At 37.6% G+C, this 22,446-nt stretch overlaps 1 long non-coding RNA gene and 1 other non-coding gene across 2 annotated transcripts in view; one reads left to right on the top strand and one right to left on the bottom strand.

Annotated features, from left to right (window-relative positions):
• LOC145521995 (uncharacterized) overlaps nucleotides 1–22,446 on the top strand; it is a 127,846-nt gene that overhangs the window by 694 nt on the left and 104,706 nt on the right. The gene's annotated exons all lie outside the window — the stretch shown is intronic.
• TRNAA-UGC (transfer RNA alanine (anticodon UGC)) lies at nucleotides 16,832–16,903 on the bottom strand. Its single transcript has one exon. It is a non-coding gene; the product is annotated as a tRNA-Ala (tRNA).

Raw genomic sequence — 22,446 nt, 5'->3', positions numbered from 1 at the left:
AATCAGTGCATTATATAAACTCCAGCAACAAGATAAAAACCAATTGGATCAGGGATGTGCTACTTTCTTCTGACTTTTCTGCTCTGTTTCCCAATTATACTTATAAAAAAGTACCCAGGTTATTATAGTATCTTTTATCAAATAACAAGAGTTTAACTGCAAGTTATAGAATATTCAGATAGAGTGACTCATTCCATAAGAACATTATTATCTTATATAGTAAGAAGTCTGGAAATAGGGGGATACAGGATTTATATAGGGTTTCAATGACATCATCAAGACTTAAGGATCTTTCTATTTCTCCAATACTATGCTAATGGTCATTATTGTTGGTCAGATACCATGTTGATTGGTTATTAAACAAACACAAACCTCTGATTCACAGTGGATTAAATGTCAGCTTAAACTTTGTGAAAAATAATGAAGCTAACATTTTTTGACCTTATCCTAAGAAAGGAAGAAACTCTTTCAGAAGTCACACAAATTTTTGAAAATCATAAAAATATTAATATAACTGCATTAAAATTATTCTATATTCAATATCTTTTAATAACCTGTAATGGAAAAAATCTGAAAAATTTATATGTACATAACTGAATTACTTTGCTGTACACTTGAAACTAAGAAAATACTGAAAATCAACTGTACTTCAATAAATAAAAAGAATTAAAGTATTCTGCTAGTAAAATTATTGTAAAACTATGTGCCACAAACTAAAAATTATTTATAACATGAATAGCTAACACAGGAATAAATTCAGATATATATATATATTAAGTATAATGTCTGTGAGCTAGTAAGAAAAATACAAACTTTACAATAGGAAATGAGTAAAAGATATAATCAGGCATTTTAAAGCAGAGGCAAAAATGGTGCTTAATCATACAAGAAAGATATTCAACTTATTTAGTAATTAGGTAATTTAGCAATTAAAACTATAGCTGCTATGATATTAATATTTTGTTCCCCCTCAAATTACTATGTTGGAGCCCTAACTCCCAACTTGAGAATATTTAGAGAAGAAAGGTTTGAGAGGTAACCAAGGTTAGGTTAGCTTATGAGAATGGGCTTTCATGATAAAAGAAATTAGTGGTCTTCTAAGAGGAGGAAGAGAGAGAGATTCCTTCTCTTGCCGTGTGAGTACATGGTGAGAAGTTGGCCATTGCTAAAGCAGGTAGAGCTCTTATCAGAACCCGACCATGCCAGCACTCTGATCTCTAGACTTCAGGATTGTGAGAAAATAAATTTCTGTTTTAAGCAGCTGTTGAGCTATACCCCACAGGCCTACAAGGCCTGTACTTGCCCAGTTTCAATACTAAAGAAGGGCTCAGAGTTAGCAGCAGAGACATCAATGGTTTAATGGAAGGGGTGATCTTATGCACCTGAATCAAGGTCTTGGAGGGACATCTCTCCATGCGCAGTGGATGGCAGGCAGGACACGGTGGCTGTTGGTTCATCATTTACGAGGGAAACCAGAAGAAGGGCACACCCCTCATGGCTCTTTTGATAAGCAGAATGGAGCATTTTGATCTAAAGTTAGAACAGTCACTAACTAGGGAGGAGACAAGTATACAGGAAGGTCAGTCATGTGAGTAGGATGGGGGTGAAGCAGGCACTCCTATGGGTTATGTGCAGAAAGGAAGAGAACAGCCACCTTGAGTGGTCTGACCATAGAGCTGCCAAGTGCATGGTAATGTGTTACAGCAGCCCAGGCTGGCCAAGGAAAAAGTATACATCAGATTGTCAGTTTTTAAAAATCAGATCATATCATGTGTGTTAGCCAATCTGTAGACTGAAAGAACTCTCATCCGCGTCCAGTTTTGGGGAAACAGTGTGGTGTCTCTGAGAAAAACTAAACATGCAAATATGCTACATTTTACTCCTAGAAACAAATCTACCCAAGGAAACACTTCCAAATGTGCACTAGGGGACAAGCACATAAATATATAAAATAGTGCTGTCCACAATGGCCAAAAAAACTAGAAAGAGCCTGAATTTTTCTCAACAGCAAAATGGATAAACATATCATGATACATTTATACACAAGAACAACATACTACACTGAAAATAAAGTATAACTTATCAGTCAACAGAATGAATGTCAAAAAAGATAATGTGAAATTTCACAATTCTTACAAAGAATTTTTACAATATGATGTCATCTATTCAAGGTTCAAAAAAACAGGGAAAACAATTATATTTTAATCACCATTATGGAGGCAAAATTTACATACAATATATTGCATATATTTTAAGTGTAAAATCTCATAGGTATTGTCATATGCATACGTCTATGAATCATCACCACAATGAAGACAGAGAAGATATTTATCACTCTCCAAAATTTCCTTCTGTCCCTTGTAATCCTCCTTCTCATCTCCTTCTGTGCCATGTCCTCACATTCCTAAGTCACCAGGGATCTGCTTTTTATTTCTATCTACTAGCTTGCCTTTTCATACAAATAAAATAATACAGTGTGACTAATTTTTATGTCTATTTTCTTTCACTTGGCATAATTATTTTGAAATAATTGTGCAGTTGTGTCTGACTCTTTGCAAACCCATGGGCTGTAGCCCACCAGGCTCCTCTGTCCATAGGATTCTCCAGGCAAGAATGATAGTGTAGATAGCCATTCCATTCTCCAGGAGATCTTCCCAATCCAGGAACTGAATTTACATCTCTTATGTCTCCTCCATATATATGTATATGTATATTCAGTTCAGTTAAGTTGTTCAGTTGTGTCAAACTCTTTGTGACCCCATGGACTGCAGCATGCCAGGACTTCAACACAATATCCGCATTGTTTATTCCTATTTTGCTAACTAGCATTCCATTATAAGGATACACCACAATTTATTTTATTCATTTACCTGTTAACTGCCATTTTGATTGTTCCAGGCTTTGGTCATTGCAAATAAAGTTGCTCTGAAAATTTCTGTAAAGTATTTGTAAGCACATGTATTCCCTTTTATCCTCAAGTAAAGTAGCTGAATGTATGCTAGGTATATGCTTAACTATTAAAGATACTGCCAAATTATTTTCCAAAAAAGGTTGTACCATTTTATATTTCTCCCTGGAGTAGGAAATGGCAACCCACTCCAGTATTCTTGCCTGAAAAATTCCACAGACAGAAGAGCCTGGTGGGCTGGAGTCCATAGTGTCGCAAAGAGTCAGACATAACTGAGTGACTGAGCGTGAACACATTTTATTAATGTATTTCTACCAGAAGAATATGAGCATTCTATTTTTTCACATCTCCCCAAAACCTGCTGTATGTAGCTGTTGATGTTGTTGGAAATGGCAGGATTTCATTTTCCTTATGGTTAAATAATATTTTATATTATTATATTTAATATTATTTATATTTATATTATTTATACACACATACATATATACATATATGCAGACAATATCACTCTAATGGCAGAAAGTGAAGAGGAACTAAAGAGCCTCTTGATGAGGGTGAAGGAGGAAAGTGAAAGAGCCGGCTTAAGACTAAATATTAAAAAAACTAAGATCATAGCATCTGGCTCCATTACTGCATGGCAAATAGAAGAGGAAAAGGTGGAAGTAGTGACAAATTTCCTATTCTTGGCTCCAAAATCACTGAGGATGGTGACTGCAGCCATGAAATCAGAAGACACCACAGTTTCTTCTTGGCAGGAAAGTGATAACAAACCAAGGCAGTGATTTGAAAAGCAGAGCCATTACTCTGCCGACAAAGGTCCACATAGTTTGGGCTATGGTCTTCCCAGTGGTCATGTATGGTTGTGAGAGCTAGACCGTAAAGAAAGCAGAATGCCCAAGAATTGACGCCTTTGAACTATGTTGCTGGAGAAGATTCCAGATGGGAAAACAGTGGAAACAGTGACAGATTTTATTTATTTGGGCTCCAAAATCACTGCAGATGGTGACCGCAGCCATGAAATTAAAAGACGCGTGCTCCTTAGAAGGAAAGTTGTGACCAACCTAGGCAGCTTATTAAAAAGCAGAGACATGACTTTGCTGACGAAGGTCTATTTTGTCAAAGCAGTGGTTTTTCCAGCAGTCATGTGTGGATGTGAGAGGTGGTCTATGAAGAAAGCTGAGCACCGAAGTATTGATGCTTTTGAACTGTGGTGTTGGAGAAGACTCTTGAGAGTCCCTTGGACTGCAAGGAGATCCAACCAGTCCATCCTAAAGGAGATCAGTCCTGGGTGTTCATCGGAAGGACTGATGCTGAAGCTGAAGCTCCAATACTTTGGCCACCTAATGCGAACAACTGACTCATTGGAAAAGTCCCTGAACCCTGGAAAGATTGAAGGCAGGAGGAGAAGGGGACGACAGAGAGTGAGATGGTTGGATGGCCATCACTGACTCAATGGACATGAGTTGGAGTCAACTCCAGGAGTTGGTGATGGACAGGGAAGCCTGATGTGCTGCAGTCCATGGGGTCACAAAGAGTTGGACATGAATGAGTGACTTAACTGAAGTGAATATATATATATGGAGGAGACATAAGAGGTGTGAATTCAGTCCTTGGGTTGGGAAGATCTCCTGGAGAATGGAATGGCTACCTACACAAACATTCTTGCCTGGAGAATCCCATGGACAGAGGAGCCTGGTGGGCTACTGCCCATGAGTTTGTGAAGAGTCAGACACAACTTCAGTGACTGAGCATGCATGCATGTCTTTTTTATCCTTTCATCCATTGGTGAACATGCAGATTTCTTCCATATCTTAGCTATTGTAAATAATGCAGCAATGAACACAGAGGTGCATTTATCTTTTTTAATTAGTGTTTTTCTTCAGGGATAGAACTGTCAGACCATATGGTAGTTTATTTTATTGTAGTTTTAATTTGCATTACCTAATTTTTATAGTGACTGATGATATTGAGTATTTTTTCATATGATTAGTTGCCATCTGTATACCTTTTCTGGTGAAATATCTGAATTTTTGCTCACTTTTGAGTTAAGTGTTTTTTTTTTCTTATTATTATTGAGTTATAAGAGTTCTTTACATATTTTGGATACAAGTTCTTTATCAGATACAAGTTTAGTAAATATTTATTCTTCACCTATGGGCTTGTTTTTTAAATTTTTTTGATAGTGTCTTTTAAGGAGTTGAAGCTTTTGATAAAGCCCAATTTATCAATTAGTTCTTACGGATTATGCTTTTGGTATTCTATATGAGAAGCCTTTTTCAAACTTCAGGTCACAAAGACTTCCTCGTATGTTTTCTTCTTTAACTTTTATAGTTTTATTGTTAAGTTTATGAACCATTTTGGATTTTTTAATATGATATGCGGTATGGATCCAAGCTCATATTTCTTTTGGCATCTGGACATCCGATTGTTCCAGCACTATTTGTTGAAATGATTTTCCTTTTTCCACTAAATTACCTTTGCTTCTGTTGTTCAGTCACTCAGTCATGTCCAGCTCTTTGTGACCTCATGGACTGTGGCGCACGAGACTTCCCTGTGCTTCAACATCTCCTGGAGCTTGCTCAAACTTATGCCTTTGAGTCGGTGATGCCATCCAACTATCTTGTCCTCTGTCATCCTCTTCTCCTGCCCTCAATTTTTCCCAGTATCATCTTTTCTAAGTGAGTAGGCTCTTCGCATCAGGTGGCCAAAGTATTGGAGCTTCAGCGTCAGCATCAATCCTTCTAGTGATAATTCAGGATTGATTTCCCTTAGGATTGACTGGTTTGATCTCTTTGAAGTCCAAGGGACTCTCAGTCTTCTCCAACACCACAGTTCAAAAGCATCAATTCTTTGGTTTTCAGCTTTCCTTATGGTCCAACTCTAACATCCATACGTGACCACTGGAATCTTTGTAAAAAAAAATTGGTCCTCCCTACTTGTATGAGTTTATTTCAGGATTGTCCAATTGATATACTATTTCTTAGCCTCAGACTCGCTTCTTATATACTTTGCTGTGTGATGCTGGGGCTATGACTCTGCAAATATTTCTGCTTTGCTGACTTCTTCTCTGTTAGGCTGACGTTAGAGGGCACTAGACGGAGACTGGGAGGCAGACGGGAAAAATTGAAGCTTACTGTTAGGTACTCTTTTCCTGTCAGCATCTCTAGCAAATAGTTCTTTCTATAATTGATTCTACAATTTCTTTCTATAATTGATTCTATTCCCCCCCCCCCACACACACTTGCAGACTAGTCTCAGAGTTTCCAGCACTTGGGCAGTGACTCCTCCTCCAATATCTAAATCCAGCTCTCCTCCCAATCACCTGAGTTCTGATAACCTAAACTCTTCTCTTTGTTCCTCTAAGACATGGGGCTGGAGGCTACCTTTTGTGTTTTCTCTCATTGTTACCCGACTGTTCCCATGTTGCTTGTAGTCTCCCAGTTTCCTGCAGTTAACAATTCTCTGTATCGAATGCACTATCTTAAAATAGTTGGAGTGGTTTTGGTTTTGCTGACTTGATTCTATCAGTGTTTCATTCACATTCATTTTATTTTTCTGGAAAATATGATAGTTTCAAAGGGGAAAAGATATATGAAGTCCATCACACAACCTTTCTTACTTTTTGTTTAATCAGGTGATTTGTTATAATAAAAGCAAGTCTTAGGCTAAATTCCGCTACACACTCCAAATCCCTTTTTGACCAGCAGGAATAAAAAGCGTCACCAATTTTGGAAGCCAGTGAAGTCCCAGTTCCTACCCTTTTAAGTACTTGACAAGAACACTTTGTAAGGCAAAATTCATAAAGGCAGATACAACATATTATAATGGCAGAGTCCTGCTAATCTTCTGGTCACTTCAGATGAGAAGATCTTCCAAAACTACTTTCACACAGTTCTGAAGCCTAAATTATGGAATAAGCTTTAGTTCTAAGGACTGTGGGCTGACTAGACTCATGTAGCATTTCCATGCCATGTTTAAAAGGCCAGTCTTCACATCTTGAACAACATGTTTCACAAAGTATTATTTTTAACAAGCATGCTGGTACTTTTTAGAGATAACGGTAGTGAAGACAGTTACAGTAAGTACTCTGAAATGTGGGCACCTGATTAGAATCTTTTCAATTCTTATTATTCATACATAGATTTAGGGTATTTTGAGTGATGACTAACTACCCCTGGAGTGTAATAAAGAATACATACACCTGCCCACATAGTATTTCTTGATAACGGAGTGTTACATTGTAAATTATAGTCAGCATAACACAGAGCCTGGTTCATATCCTGGAAGAAGAGAATTCTTTCTCTGAGCTCTTTGCTTTTCTTTCCATAAATATTACTGGGGTTCTAGTACCTCGACCAATGATATGTGCCTCAAACCTAAATCTGTTAAGTAGATTTATAAATATTTTATGGTAGGTTCCTAAAATTTAACATTATTGAATTACACAAAGAAGGTTAAAATTTTATTTGTGACTTTTGTGTTTATGTAAAAGTTTTCTTATTTCCCCCAGGACAATTCTGCTTGATTTTTATTGTCTTAGTGTATTATTGATAACAATTCTTTTCATACCACTCTGGCTAATAATCAGGTTTGGAGAACATAATATTTGATAATTCTAGTAAATAGAGTAATGAAATGAATCATGTTCATTTTCACTGTCAACATGCTAAATTAGTTGTGTGAACACATACAATGCAATGCTCTGTAGTTTTCTAACAATGTTCTTTATTAAGGTTGGAGGGTAGATTGTTATTTAAATCATTTTCCAGAATTGCTTTAGATTTTGTTACCTTCTCTTCCTAACCCTCTACATGGATGTATGAGTTACATGTATGAATTGAAAATATTTTTTCTGTGCATATTGGGGTATGTAATTAAAATGAAAAATGAAAATTTGATGAGAAAAGTATTTTAGAGAAAAGTGAAACATCCATTTATTATTAGATTATAGATGAGAATTTTCAATCAGGAAATGTAAATTTCTAAGGAGTTATTTAGTGTAACTTACTGCATTAGTCTTAATTATACAAAATGAGGAATCATATTTACATAGAAATTTGAAAGTCTACTGCAGTGCTGTTGAAAGCATTAGTACACAACTAAAACCGCTGGCTTTTAACTGACTTGATCAAAGCCATTTAAAGGAATACAAAATAAAGTATAAAGAACCAGAGAATCACTTAAAAGTTCAAACAGTAGGAAAGAAGTGTGTGTGTTCTAAGCACCTTGAAACTACAATAATTAGTCTTGAGTTAACAGCTGAGCCCAAAACTGAACCTGAACCTGAGACAAGATGACTGTACCTGACTTCTGTGAAAAAAATCATACTCATAAAAAGCTTCTACAATGAAAATTTTCTCCAGTATTTGCATACAAGAGAGACTGGAAATCTTTCCAGTGTGCATTAGCTTTAGATATAGAGCTCTTGAATTTCTTAAAGGTGCTTGAGAGAAAATTTTTTGTAGAAGCTCTAAAGAGGATTTGAAAATAACCCCAAGAGATGGAGTTATATGTTCTTGGGATTCAATTGAAGATCATACCTGATAAATCTAGACTTGTCAGGATAATGGATCTGGAAATATTAAATCTGACACAACTTCCAGTTCTTACTCTCTGTTCTTTCTTGCATAGGGCAGATGAAGAATAATCTACAATCCCTTTCCTTTTATCTTAATTATAACGGTAACAGGCCATTCTGCTTATCTTGCTTCATCAGGCCAGCCTTGCAGATGGTAGGTTTTTGTCTAATTCTCAGCTCTGGGCCAGTAAAGTTCATGGATGACAAAAGGTTTTGATTACCCCTATTCACTGAAGAACTATTTACTGTACAATAACCCTATAATTGAAATTTAAAGAGCTTTACTTTGTCTAGCCTTATGAAGATAAAGCTTAGAGAAGTGATTTAATTTGATTCTTCACTCTATTCAATAACAGTGGTTTTTAGTTCCATTAAAGGTCAGGGCAAAAGGTATGGAAAAAGAACAAGATAAATGTAGGGTAGATGTTAGAAATTTTGCATTTTGATTTGGAATTAATTAGGGTATATTTGCCAGATATTTGCTATTCTGAAGCTATTTAAGCAAAGGATATCCATAAATCATTTTCCTGGGAAGGCTGGAGTGCAATCTTTGCTGGACCAGCGTAGTGCTATGCTTAGTTGCTCAGTCATGTCCAACTCTTTGCAACTCCATGGACTGTAGCACCAGGTTCCTCTGTCCATGGGGATTCTCCAGGCAAGAATACTAGATGGGTTGCCATGTCCTCCTCCAGGGGATCTTTCCAGCTAAGAGATTGAGCCTAGGTCTCCCTCATCGCAGGTGGATTCTTTTCCATCTGAGCCACCAGGGAAGCCCATGAATACTGGAGTGGGTGATCTTCCTGACCCAGGAATTGAACCGAGGTCTCCTGTATTGCAGGTGGATTCTTTACCAGCTGAGTTACCAGGGAAGCCTGGATCAGGGAAGCAGTGGATAAATAATAAATAAAGATATTCTTCTGAATTTGAGTATGTCCTTCATCTCTATCTGGGCTTCCTTGGTGGCTCAGACGGTAAAGAATCTGCCTGCAATGCAGGAGACCGGGGTTCAATCACTGGGTCTGGAAAATCCCCTGGAGAAGAGAATAGCAACCAACTCCATTTTTCTTGCTTGAAGAATTCAATTGACAGAGGAGCCTGGTGAGCTCCAGTCCATGGCGCAACAAAGAGTCAGACTGTCTATCATCAAAATTTATCGTTTATATTTTTTATAATTGTAAGTGTACTTATTAAGTTTAAATGTATAAAACTTACCTAGCAATCAGTAAGAACATCTTTAAGAAATCTAATTCTTCAAATGATATATTTGAAGCTTCATACTAGCCTGAATTTTTAGATGCTGTATGGCTGAGGATGTGAGTGAGTAAATGTATATGTGTTTTGAAAGCACATCAAGAAAATCCTGTTTCATTTAGCTAAGTAGCAACAAAATCTAAAAACAACAACAATGTCCTTTTTTATGCTGGTGAGGAAACTTAGAGGGGTTCAGGCAGTGTAAGTAATGTAAGGAAATTATTCTTTCAAACTTGATTCACTAATTTATCTATCTGATGACTCTCTCAGTGGGTCAGATTTTAATCTGGAAGGTGATAATGACTCATTTCTCCACCAGTTTAAATCTTTACTGTTTCAGTCAGTTCAGTCTCTCAGTCATGTCTGACTCTGCAACCCCATGAATCACAGCACACCAGGCCTCTCTGTCCATCACGAACTCCTGGAGTTTACCCAAACTCATGTCCATCGAGTCGGTGATGCCATCAGACATTTCATCCTCTGTCATCCCCTTCTCCTCCTGCCCCAATCCTTCCCAGCATCAGGGTCTTTTCCAATGAGTCAACTCTTTGCAGCAGGTGGACAAAGTATTGGAGTTTCAGCTTCAACATCAGTCCTTCCAATGAACACCCAGGACTGATCTCCTTTAGGATGGACTGGTTGGATCTCCTTGCAGTCCAAGGGACTCTCAAGAGTCTTCTCCAACACCACAGTTCAAAACCATCAATTATTTGGTGCTCAGCTTTCTTCACCGTCCAACTCTCACATCCATACATGACCACTGGAAAAACCATAGCCTTGACTAGACGGACCTTTGTTGGCAAAGGAATGTCTCTGCTTTTTAATATGGTGTCTAGGTTGGTCATAACTTTCCTTCCAAGGAGTAAGCATCTTTCAATTTCTTGGCTGCAGTCACCATCTACAGTGATTTTGGAGCCCCCCAAAATAAAGTCTGACACTGTTTCCCGATATATTTCCTAAGAAGTGATGGGATTGGATGCCATGATCTTAGTTTTCTGAATGTTGAGCTTTAAGCCAACTTTTTCACTCTCCTCTTTCACTTTCATCAAGAGGCTCTTTAGTTCTTTTTCACTTTCTGCCATAAGGGTGGTGTCATCTGCATAGCTGAGATTATTGATATTTCTCCTGGCAATCTTGATTCCAGCTTGTGCTTCTTCCAGCCCAGCATTTCTCATGATGTACTCTGCATATAAGTTAAATAAGTAGGGTGACAATATAAAGCCTTGATGTACTCCTTTTCCTATTTGGAACCAGTCTGTTGTTCCATGTCCAGTTCTAACTGTTGCTTCCTGACCTGCATACAGGTTTCTCAAGAGGCAGGTCAGGTGGTCTGGTATTCCCATCTCTTTCAGAATCTTCCACAGTTTATTGTAATCCACATAGTCAAAGGCTTTGCTTTACTGTGTGGCAGAAACTAATAAAAGATCTTTTGCCATTATAAGGATGTTTAATGTGGCCATTAAAAACTCAGCTCCCTCAGTGCCTGCCTCTAGCAAATACTCTTTCCAAGTATTAAAAGTAGGCACATTTATTTAGTTTTGTCTAGTGAGTCTCATATTTAACTTACAATTTCATTGCTCATATTTTGCCTTCAGTTGTAAGCACAAAAACATTTCACGTGCTACATTACCACATTCAATTGAGTCATTGTGCTAGAATATCAGCAATGTGCTAGCTACTATGGTCATGTAATTGCTCAAAAATACTTAGTTATTAGAGTTTCTTTAACATAAAAAAGATAATTTTTGTTGCTTTATTTCAAATAGCCTTACCAGCATCCTGTTTCAGTATAGTCTATGAATGATGTTATTAAAAAGCAAATTCCAGATGGTGCAGTGGTAAAGAGTTCCCTGCCAATGCAGGAGATGCAAGAGATGCAGTTTTGAACCCTGGTTTGGGAACATCCTCTGGAGTAGGAAAAGGCATCCCCCTCCAGTATTCTTGCCTAGAAAATTCCATGGACAGAGGAACCTGGCGGGATACAGTCCATGGGGCCGCAAAGAGGCGGACACAACTGAGCACAATCACAGCACAGCATGTAGATTACATGCATGTTATTAGATTAATAACAGGGCACAAATGAACATATATTATATATTTTTGTAATAAATCTAGAAGTAAATGGGTGTTCTTGACTTTTCTGAACTGTTCTAGAAAATGAATCAAACCCAGATTGACTTTTAGTCAGTCTGTCAGAAGAACAGGTAACAACGTGGACCTGGGACCAGCACCTGAAGTGGAAGAAGGTTTTGTGGAACTGAGCCCTTTACTGTAGACTCTGACTCTATCTTAGGGTAAGCAGTGTCAGAACTGAGTGGATTCTGGGACTCCCTGTGGGTGTCTGAGAATTGCTGTTGGTGTGGGAAAGCCTATACACACACACACACACACATTACACAGTTTCATACACACATTGGGGTTGGTTCTCGGAGCTCTTTTACAAGGCTCGTGGAGCCATTTCAGATCCTCTGAGGAATCCAGAAAGATACGGAACATGACATGTGAACTGGTCTAGGTGAAACCTCAAAGCATTTTTTATTTAAAAACGCTAGACCACATAAACATCTATATCTACACCGATGTTCTCCTATTTTATATACAATTAAATGTAGTATCACTCCCTAAACTTAAATATATGAAGTCAGTCCATCAGTCCTTAAGCAGGTATTAATAGAATATACTTATTTTAGGAAAGATGATGGGAGTAACTGGCAAAGTTACTCTTAAACAAAGTTACTACAGAACTTTAGACACTAACTATGAGCTTTCTAACATCCCCAAAGTTAGTGTGACCTTAGAGCTTCTACAGGGAAACTTTATCAATTCATCTCCAATAAACCTTCTCCCCTGTAGCTGTATACAGTCTCTTCATATGGAAGGAAAGCTCTACTCAGCTCATTTTCACACTGGGAGAGAAACAATTGAGGTAAAAGCAATAGTCTTATCCCAAGGGCAGGACTAGTCTATTGATTACAATAGAGAAATGAAATCATTAGCAGAATTTTTTGTTTGGTTGGATCTATGACATTAGTATTGAAAGCTTAAAAATTTATATTGAAATATACTACTAATGCACTTGCTCTGAAAACAGAAAATAAAAGCATAATCTCTGTTTACAAATAAGGACAGTATTAGTCTAGATTTAAGTATATAATTCAAATACATAGAATTTGCCACCACTTGCTTTTCAGTGCAGACTTCTGTTTGTTTGACAGAGGTATGAGCAATCTGCAGTTTAACATGGATAATTAAAGTTTTTAATGTTCTGTTAATATTATCTAAAGCTGTGATTGCCCAATCAATCAATTATTTTTAGGTAAAAAGAAGTCAGCTTCCATTTCCAAATGAAAGAGAAGCTAAATTTGCTCTATAAAAGCAAAAGAGGGGGAAAAAGTAATAATTAAAAATAAAGTACTGATGGGTTTGGTCCCTTAAACTGAATTACTGTTAGAATTAAAGATTAGAAAAGAATATACATGGTATTCCCTTTGCCTAGAATTCTCTCCTAGGACTCCTTCGATGGTAAAATCTGATCAAATCGTAAGGTGCAGATTAAGAATAAATTCTTCCGTGAAATTTTCCTGACATTTACTAGCTAGAAAAAGTACACAACCTAAAAGTTGAGAATTATGTTTTATCTGATGGACAAAACTGAGCTCTTCAGCCTGGAGGACAACCTCTCAGATCGCTCTGAGGGACTGCTCCCAAGAGGTAAGGGAGGAGCCACGATATATAAAACTTTTGCAACTAAAAACCTGGTAATCAGAACACCAAAAGATTACTGCTCAATGTTCTGTAATAACCTAAATGGGAAAAGAATTTGAAAAAGAATAGATACATGTACATGTATTAAACAAGAAAACCAGATATTTCAAGTTAAAGGCTTTTGTACCTTTCTGGGTATGGGAAGATGCAAGAATCTGGGCTCATTGAAATCAATCCTTGCATATGCACTGTAACTACCTTGGGCCAGTATCCTGTTTTTCTGCACCCTGAATATCCTCAGGGCGCACAGGTGAGGGTAGCTGCAGTGGTTGCTGGCTTCAGTGCATCCTTTGTTTACTGATGAGGCAGGCAACATTGTCAATCACACAGTCAGTTAGATACTTTCCTTTGTGCTCATAAATCCAGATTGGACTCAGATGGAGTTCAGATGTATCAGATAGTATCTGGTAAAGTTTGAGGCATGGATAGGGATGGAAGAGCAGGTTAGATTAAACATTTCAGGCTGTGTATTAGTTTCCCAGGGCTACCTTAAAATATTGTAAACTGGGTGGATCAGAACAACAGAAATAGGTTCTGTCACAGTTTAGGGCCTAGTTGTTCAAAATCAAGGTGTCAGCAGAGCCACATTCTCTCTGAGATTCTGGATAAATCCTTTCTTGAGTCTTCCCAGCTTGTGGTGGTGGCTGGCAATCCTTAGCATTCCTTGGCTTGCAGCCTCATCACTCCTATCTCTGCCTCTGTCTGTTGTTACAGGGCCTGCTCACTGCATATGCCTGTCTCTTCACAAAGCAGCCTTCTCCTGTGTCTTCACATCTATCTTAAAAGGACACCAGCTATTGGGGAATAAAGGTTCACCCTATTCAGTGTGTGCCACATGCGTGCTAAGTCACTTCAGTTGTGTCTGATGGCCTGTAGCCCGTCAGGCTCCTCTGTTCATGGGATTCTCCAGGCAAGAATACTGGAGTGGGTTTCCATGCCCTCCTGCATGAGATCTTCTTGACCCTGGGATTGAACCCATGTGTCTTATATATCCTGCATTGGCAGGTGGGCTGGTATCATCCGGGAAACCCCTATTCAGTATGATCTCAGCTTTAAAAATTTTATCTGCACCAACTTTATTTCTAAAGAAGGTCAAACTCTGAAGTACTTCAATATATCCTTTGGAGGACACAATTCATCCCATAACAAGCAGAAAGGAAAGGGTATATTTTGTTGGGGACCCTGTGTCAAAACTTGGATCGGTTGTTGTCCATCTCACATGTTGGCCCTTTAGCTTAGCTTTTGGATTTGTTTCTGAGCTCGGTGAGGAGAAGGCCTGTAAGCAGACATGGGAGGGGAAATTCAGGTGAGAATGGATATCTGTGCATCATAGGGATGGACCTGAGAGTCTAGGGAAACCAGGATGGCTAAGGATCTCAGGCCAGGTTCCAAAGAGAAGACAGCTGGACAGAGAGAGCAACACTGAAATCTGCAGATGGCCCCTTGCAGTATTCAGCTGAACACTAATCAGTTCATGTGTATTAGGAAACTGTCTAAGGCTGGAGAAAGAACCACCCGGATTACAGATAACAATGCATTAGGACAAATGTTAAAGGTCGTCCTTCAGGCAAGGAAAATGGTGACCCATGGGAATACAGATCTGCACAAAGGAACAAGGGGCTCTGAAAATGGTGATTCCAGCAGTAAATATATAAAGACTTTACAATTACTGTTCAAATCTGTTTAAAATATAATTTCTTAAACACAAATATTCAAAATGGGTGGAGTTTTCTGCTAGAGAAAGCAGTTATTAAGGACTCTGCTTTTCTTTAAAGTTTTTATTGGAATTTGTTGGTTTACACTGTTGTGTTAGTTTTAGGTATACAGCAAAGTGCATCAGTTATAAATATACATATATTCACTCCTTTTTAAGATTCTTTTCCCATTCAGGGCATTACAGAGTAGAGCTCTCGGCACTATTGCTTGTAAGAGGGTAGTTCTGAGAAACTGGGGGGCTTATGGATGATAAAAAGTAGGTAAATCTTTATAGGAAGAGGGACTAAGAGCTTGCCAAAAGTTTGCTCCTGACAAGATAGGACTGTGGTCCCTGTCAAAGGGTTCTGAATCTTCCACTTCAACCTTGAAACATGTCCTGAGAGCTCTTTTAAACTCCTTCCTTGGACAGCTTTGGAAAACTGGGAATACTTCACTAATGTAAAGTAGCTTTTAGCTGTTCTCCCATAAGAGATCTTGTAGAACGATGTTTGTAAAGGACATTTGCTTAGGTGCCCTTATGGTGAACTCAATGACTTATGACTTATGAATGCTTATTCAAATAAATTTGATAGAGATATATGGCCTCAGAAAAGAATAGATAAGAAATCAGGAAAATGGAATTTCAAATCTATTTGAAACCTGATAACTGACATGAAAATGATATCAAGTTTGTCATCCAAGCAGATGTTTATTTTATGAAATCAATAACATTTAAAAATCTTTTTTAAAAAAGAGGAGGAAGGGGTAGGAGACAAAAGATGAAATCAAACTAAAATCAAGAAACAGAGTTCTAAGAGAGTAACAGTTTTTATTATAGACACCTTGAGTATGGTTTCAATCGTGCATTCCAATTTATGAGGTTGCCTTTCAATTAGAAACCTTGTTAATGAGAAATCAAACTATTTCTATTTCTTTTCTTATTTCTTGATTTGGCCTGAGAGTGTAGAGGACAATTTCATAACAGTTCTATAAGAAAAACAGTTTTAGAAATGTTCAACTTTTATTTCTGGGATTAATTTGGAGTTTATCAGTTTCAAAATCATACGAGTAGTACTGTATCCTGTATCATGGGTATGTGAATTGCAGCGAGAGTGTGGCAGTGAATGAGGCTGGGCAGATAATCGGAGTCAATGCACATAATCAGAGTCAGCGCACAAGGGCATGTGAACACTTGACTGTGCAGGTCCCTAGTTCATTCTTCAGCATTGGCACCAATGTGCCAATTGACCTGGAAGTAAAAGAATAAGTGTACTGCAGCTTTCTGGAGCAGTGCTTTTACTCAAAATCTGCTGGGATGAAGTGTTACATGCAAAAAGTTTAAAAGATTAATATTATAACAAATATTGTTCTTCTGCGGAGCATGATATTTATGGTAACGTTAAGGTTTAAGTACAGTGGATCTGGCAGCAGATGGTTAGGATGTATCATGGTGGCTGTTTACTCTTCTCTGCTTTTTACAATATTTTTGAGAAAGGTAATTTGGAAGTCTAGACTGAAGGGAAATGATCAAAATTTGTTTCTGTTTTATAAGAAGAGGATAATTTTTGTTGTACTGCTTAGCTTCAAGGGCATTGTCATGTTGAAAAATTTTAGCTGTGAGAGAAAAGCACAGATGGAGGTGCTGGGAATTGAACCCAGGGCCTTGTGCATGCAAAGCACATGCTCTACCACTGAGCTACACCCCCTGTCTCTGTGAGAGACTGTTAAGCAGCACCTTGTAAGCAATAACAAGACTCCTGAACTGTAAGGGAACGCAAAGCAGCAAACATGGTAAAATCAGAAGAAAAATATTCTGGAGGATAATGAACAATCTTCAGATTCAGGGAACAACGCCAGTGTTTTCTATTAGATTCCTCTGTTGTCACCTAGAACCCAGCTGCTTCTCTTGCTATAGGCTTCCGAGGTGTTAGAATCCTACCCGGGTGTTTTGGTTACTTTCCGAGTGTAAATATTAATTCTCTCTTGAGTACCTTCCTTTGGTTTCTTAGAGCTTTTCCTTCAACTACTCTTCCTGTCCAAGAGACAGACAGTTTCCCATTTCAACTGCTGAGCTTCACCTACCAAGCTCACCTGCTAGCTAACAACAAACAAACAAAAAACACCCCCCTAAACACTACTCTCTCAATCACTTCTGGAAAATATGCTCCAATTGCAGACTTGTCAAATTTTTGCTTCTATCATGGTCTTCAAATTAGACTTTATCTCATGAGCTGTTCATATGTCTGTATAACTTTCACTCTCTTGCTAGATCATAGCAACAAATGGCCAAATTTACAAAGCAAATAGTTTAAAAGGAATCCTCTATTTCCTGCATTGGCAGGTGGATTCTTTACTAGAATACTTGGGAATATACAACTTGGGAAGTGGGGATATACTTGGGAAGCCCCTATTCTCCCCTGTTTCTGTTTTTCCAAACAGGTCTTCCTCCTCCCCTACATGTGGGGGATTTTCTGATTTTTGTCACCATAGTATGGTTTTGCCTTTTTAAAACTTCACAGAAATAGAACCATTAGAAAGTGTACTCCTTCATGCTAGGCTTCTTGGGTGTATTAAAGATTCTTACCCATTGTTGGGCTTATCAGTAATCCATTTCTTTTTTCTTTTTTTTTTAAATTAGTTTATTTATCTATTTTTTAACTTTACCATATTGTATTTGTTTTGCCATACATTGACATGAATCTACTGAATCATAATCTATCTGTCCATTCACCTCTTGTGAGTATTTGAGTTTCTTTTATAGTCTTTGGATACTATGCTGCTGCTATGAACATTCTTGTACCATGTTCACAGAGACAAATCTCTTCACTGGGATTGAGTAAATAACTAGTAGTGGACTGTCTGAATCAAAGGGCAGGTGTATGTTGAATTTTATAAAGAAGGCCCAATAGTTTCCCAAACTGTTCTACATCTCTACACAACAATATGTGAAAGACCTACTGATTCCATATCCTTGTCAATACTTAGAACTGTCATTTACACATATTTTAGAATTGCACATATTTAAAAAGTAAAATTGATGTTTTGACACATGTCAACTATGACATTATCACTGTAATCAAGATAATGAGCATATTCATCCCACAAAGTTTCCTTGCGCCCTTTTGTAAGCCCACCTTGCCCCTCTCCTTCCCATCCCAACACTTGAAATTATTGATCTGCATTCTGTTACTAAGCGTTAGTGTGCATCTCATAGGATTTTGCACCATAGGATCATACAGTAAATATTGTTTTTTGTTTGGCTTATTTCACACAAAATAATTGTTCTGACATTGGTCTATGTAGTTGCTTATATCAATATTTTCTTCCCTCTTGTTGAGGAGAACTATCCCATTGTATATACTACATATAAAACACCTTTGTAAGTCTGTTCAACACTGTTTCCTTTATAAATGAAACTAGAATGAATATTCACATATAATTCTTCCTAGGGATGAATGCTTTACTTTTTTCTGTGTAAATATGTGGAAGTGGAATGACAGAGTCATATGATGTTTTATATCTAAATTTTTAATAACATTTTCTTACATTCCAAAGCAATTGTCCCATTTTACATTCCCACCAGAATCTTTTTTGAAAATCAATTGACAACATATGGTTTGAGTCTATTTCTGGATACTCTATTATAGTCCACGGATCTAACTTCCCTTATTTAAGCTAGTACCGCATGTTCTTAATTACTATAGCTTTAAAATAAGCCTTTTAAAAGGTACATATAAAAGATATATGTATACCTATGGCTGATTCATGTTGAGATTTGACAGAAAGCAACAAAATTCTGTAAAGCAATTACCTTTCAATTAAAAAATAAATAAATTAAAAAAATAAGCCTTAAATTCATGTAGTTTAAGTTCTTCGACTTTGTTCTTCTTCACAATTGTTTTGGCTACTAAAGATCCTCTGCATTTCTGTGTGAATTTACAAATGGCTTGGCAATGTCTACAAGAAGCCTGCTTATATGTTAACTAGTTCAGTTCAGTCTCTTAGTCGTGTGTGACTCTTTGTGACCCCATAGACTGCAGCACACCAGGCCTCCCTGTCCATCACCAACCCCCGGAGCTTGCTCAAACTCATGTCCATTGAGTCAGATATGCCATCCAACCATCTCATCCTCTGTTGTCCCCTTCTCCTCCTGCCTTCAATTTTTCCCACCATCAGGGTCTTTTTCAGGGAGTCAGTTCTTCGCATCAGGTGGCCAAAGTATTAGAATTGCAGCTTCAACATCAGTCCTTCCAATGAATATTCAGGACCAATTTCCTTTAGGATGGACTGGTTGGATCTCCTTGCAGTCCAAGGGACTCTCAAGAGTCTTCTCCAACACCACAGTTCAAAAGCATCAATTCTTCGGCGCTCAGCTTTCTTTTTGGTCCAACTCTCACATCCATACATGACCACTGGAAAAACCATAGCTTTGACTAGATGGACCTTTGTTGGCAAAGTAATGTCTCTGCTTTTTAATATGCTGTCTAGGTTGGTCATAGCTTTTCTTCCAAGGAGCAAGTGACTTAATTTCATGACTGCAGTCACCATCTGCAGTGATTTTGGAGCCCAAGAAAATAAACTCTGTCACTGTTTCCATTGTTTGTCCATCTATTTGCCATGAAGGGATGGGACTGGAAGACATGATCTTGGTTTTTTGAATGTTGACTTTTAAGCCAGCTTTTTCACTCTCCTCTTTCACTTTCATCAAGAGGCTCTTTAGTTCTTTTTCACTTTCTGCCATAAGGGTTGTATCATCTGCGTATCTGAGGTTATTGACATTTCTCTCCCAGTCTTGATGACAACATGTGCTTCATCCAGCCCAACATTTTGCATGATGTACTCTGCCTATAAGTTAAATAAGCAGGGTGACAATATACAGCCTTGATGAACTCCTTTCTCAGTTTGGAACCAGTCTGTTGTTCCATGTCTGGTTCTGTTTCTTCTTGACCTCCATACAGCTTTCTTAGGAGGCAGGTCAGGTGGTCTGGTATTCCCAACTCTTGAAGAATTTCCCACAGTTTGTTGTGATACACATAGTCAGAGGCTTTGCCGGAGATAATAAAGAAGAAGTAGATGTTTTTCTGGAACTCTCTTGCTTTTTCAATGATCCAACAGATGTTGGCAATTTGATCTCTTGTTCCTCTGCCTTTTCTAAATTCAGCTTGAACATCTGGAAGTTCACATTTCACAATCTGTTGACAACTGGCTTGGAGAATTTTGAGCATTATTTTGCTAACATGTGAGATGCGTGCAATAGTGCAGTAGTTTGAGTATTCTTTGGCATTTTGTTTCTTTGAGATTGGGATGAAAACTGACCTTCCCCAGTCCTGTGGCCACTCCTGACTTTTCCAAATTTGTTGGCATATTGAGTGCAGCACTTTCACAGCATCATCTTTTAGGATTTGAAATAACTCAACGGGAAATCCATCACCTCCACTAGCTTTGTTCGTAGTGATGCTTCCTAAGGCCCACTTGACTTCACATTTCAGGATGTCTGGCTCTAGGTGAATGATCACAACATCGTGGTTATCTGGGTCATGAAGATCTTTTTTGTATAGTTTTTCTGTGTATTCTTGCCACCTCTTCTTAATATCTTCTGCTTCCTTTAGGTCCATACCATTTCTGTCCTTTATTGTTACCTAAGATCATGTGTAATCTGTAGTTCAGCAGTAAAGAGTCTGCTTGCAGTGCAGAAGATGAGAGTTCAATCCCTGGGTCGGGAAGATTCCCTGGAGAAGGGAATGGCTACCCACTCCAGTATTCTTGCCTGGAGAAGTCCATGGACGAGAAGCCTGGCAGGCTACAACCCATGTGGTCGCAAAGAGTTGGACATGACTGAGCTACTAACAATTTCACTTCACTTTCAACGGCATGATATAGAGCATCTTTCTTGTGATTGTTTGCCATCTGTGTATCTTCTTGCCCATTTTGAAGTCAGATGTTTTCTTATAGCTGAGGTTTAAGAACGCATGTATTAGGTGACACTCTTTTATCAGATGTGTCTTTTGTAAACATTTTCTCCTATTCAGTCTCTAATTTGTCTTATTCTCTTGATAACAACCTTTGAACTTTGTGTTATTTTAATTTTGAGAGGCAATTGATCTTAAGTCTTTATGTCTTAAAATTTGAGACTTTTGGATATTCTCTAAGATTTTCTGTCATGTCATCTATAAACAGATTTACTGCATACTTTTTCTTTCCTCACTTCCTCTTTTCCGTCCTTCCTTCCTCCTCTCTTCCTTCTTTCTTTTCTTTTTTCCTTCCTTCCTTCCTCTCTCCATCCCTCCTTCAATTCTTCTTTCATCTTCCTTTCTTCCTTTCTTCCTTTTCTTCTTCCCTGGCTAACACTGCCATACAATTTCTAATACAAATTATGAGCACACATACACATTCTTGCCTTGATCTTATCTTAGGTGGAAAACAGTTTTCTGTGTTGAGTATGATATTATCTGTAGGTTTTTGGTAAATATACTTTACCATGTTAAGGGAGGTCTTTTTTATTTTTAGTTTTTAGAGAATTTTTATAGATGAATGTTGGATATTATCACAATCTTTTCCCTCACAAACTTAGATGGTAATATTTTTCTGCTAATGTGGCAAATTACATTGATTGAATATTGAGTGATAAACTAAACTTGCATTTTGGAGTCAAACCCCACTTGTAATACTACCCTTTTCTTATATTTCTGTATGTGTTTTATGAACATTTAGTTAACAATTTTTGTAGTTAGGTTTTGATCATTGAATATGGCTATAGTTTTTGTTTTTCCTTGCAGTGTCTTTGTCTAATTTGGTGTCAGGGTTATGCTAGCATCATAGAATGAGTTGGATAGTACTGCTGTTGTTCAATTTTTTCAAGAGTTTGTGTAGAATTAGTAATTCTTCCTTAAATCATTGGTATAATTCACAAGTGATACCAGATGAATCTGCAGTTTTCTTCCAGGTCATGTTCTTAATGCTAATTTAATGTATTTACAGATATAGGACTTTTGAAGTTATCTATTTCTTTCTGAGTTAGCTCTGTAGCTTTCAAGGAATAAGTAAATTTCATTAAGTCTTCTAATTTATTGACATAAAGCATTTCATAAAGTTAGTTATTATGTTTTTATCCAAAGGAGAATCTGCATTGTCATCCTGATGATTATTGATATTTGTGTCTGTCCTCTCTCTCCTGATCAGTCTGGTTAGAAGTCCATCAACTACATTGAGCTCCTCAAGAAACTAGCTTTTGGTTTCATCAAATTTCTCT

Source organism: Giraffa tippelskirchi, chromosome 9 (assembly GCF_054371585.1).
Source record: "Giraffa tippelskirchi isolate mGirTip1 chromosome 9, T2T-mGirTip1v1.2.pri, whole genome shotgun sequence".
NCBI lineage: Eukaryota > Metazoa > Chordata > Mammalia > Artiodactyla > Giraffidae > Giraffa > Giraffa tippelskirchi.
The sequence above is the reverse complement of the archived record's forward strand: the minus strand, read 5'-3'. Positions and strand labels throughout refer to the sequence as shown.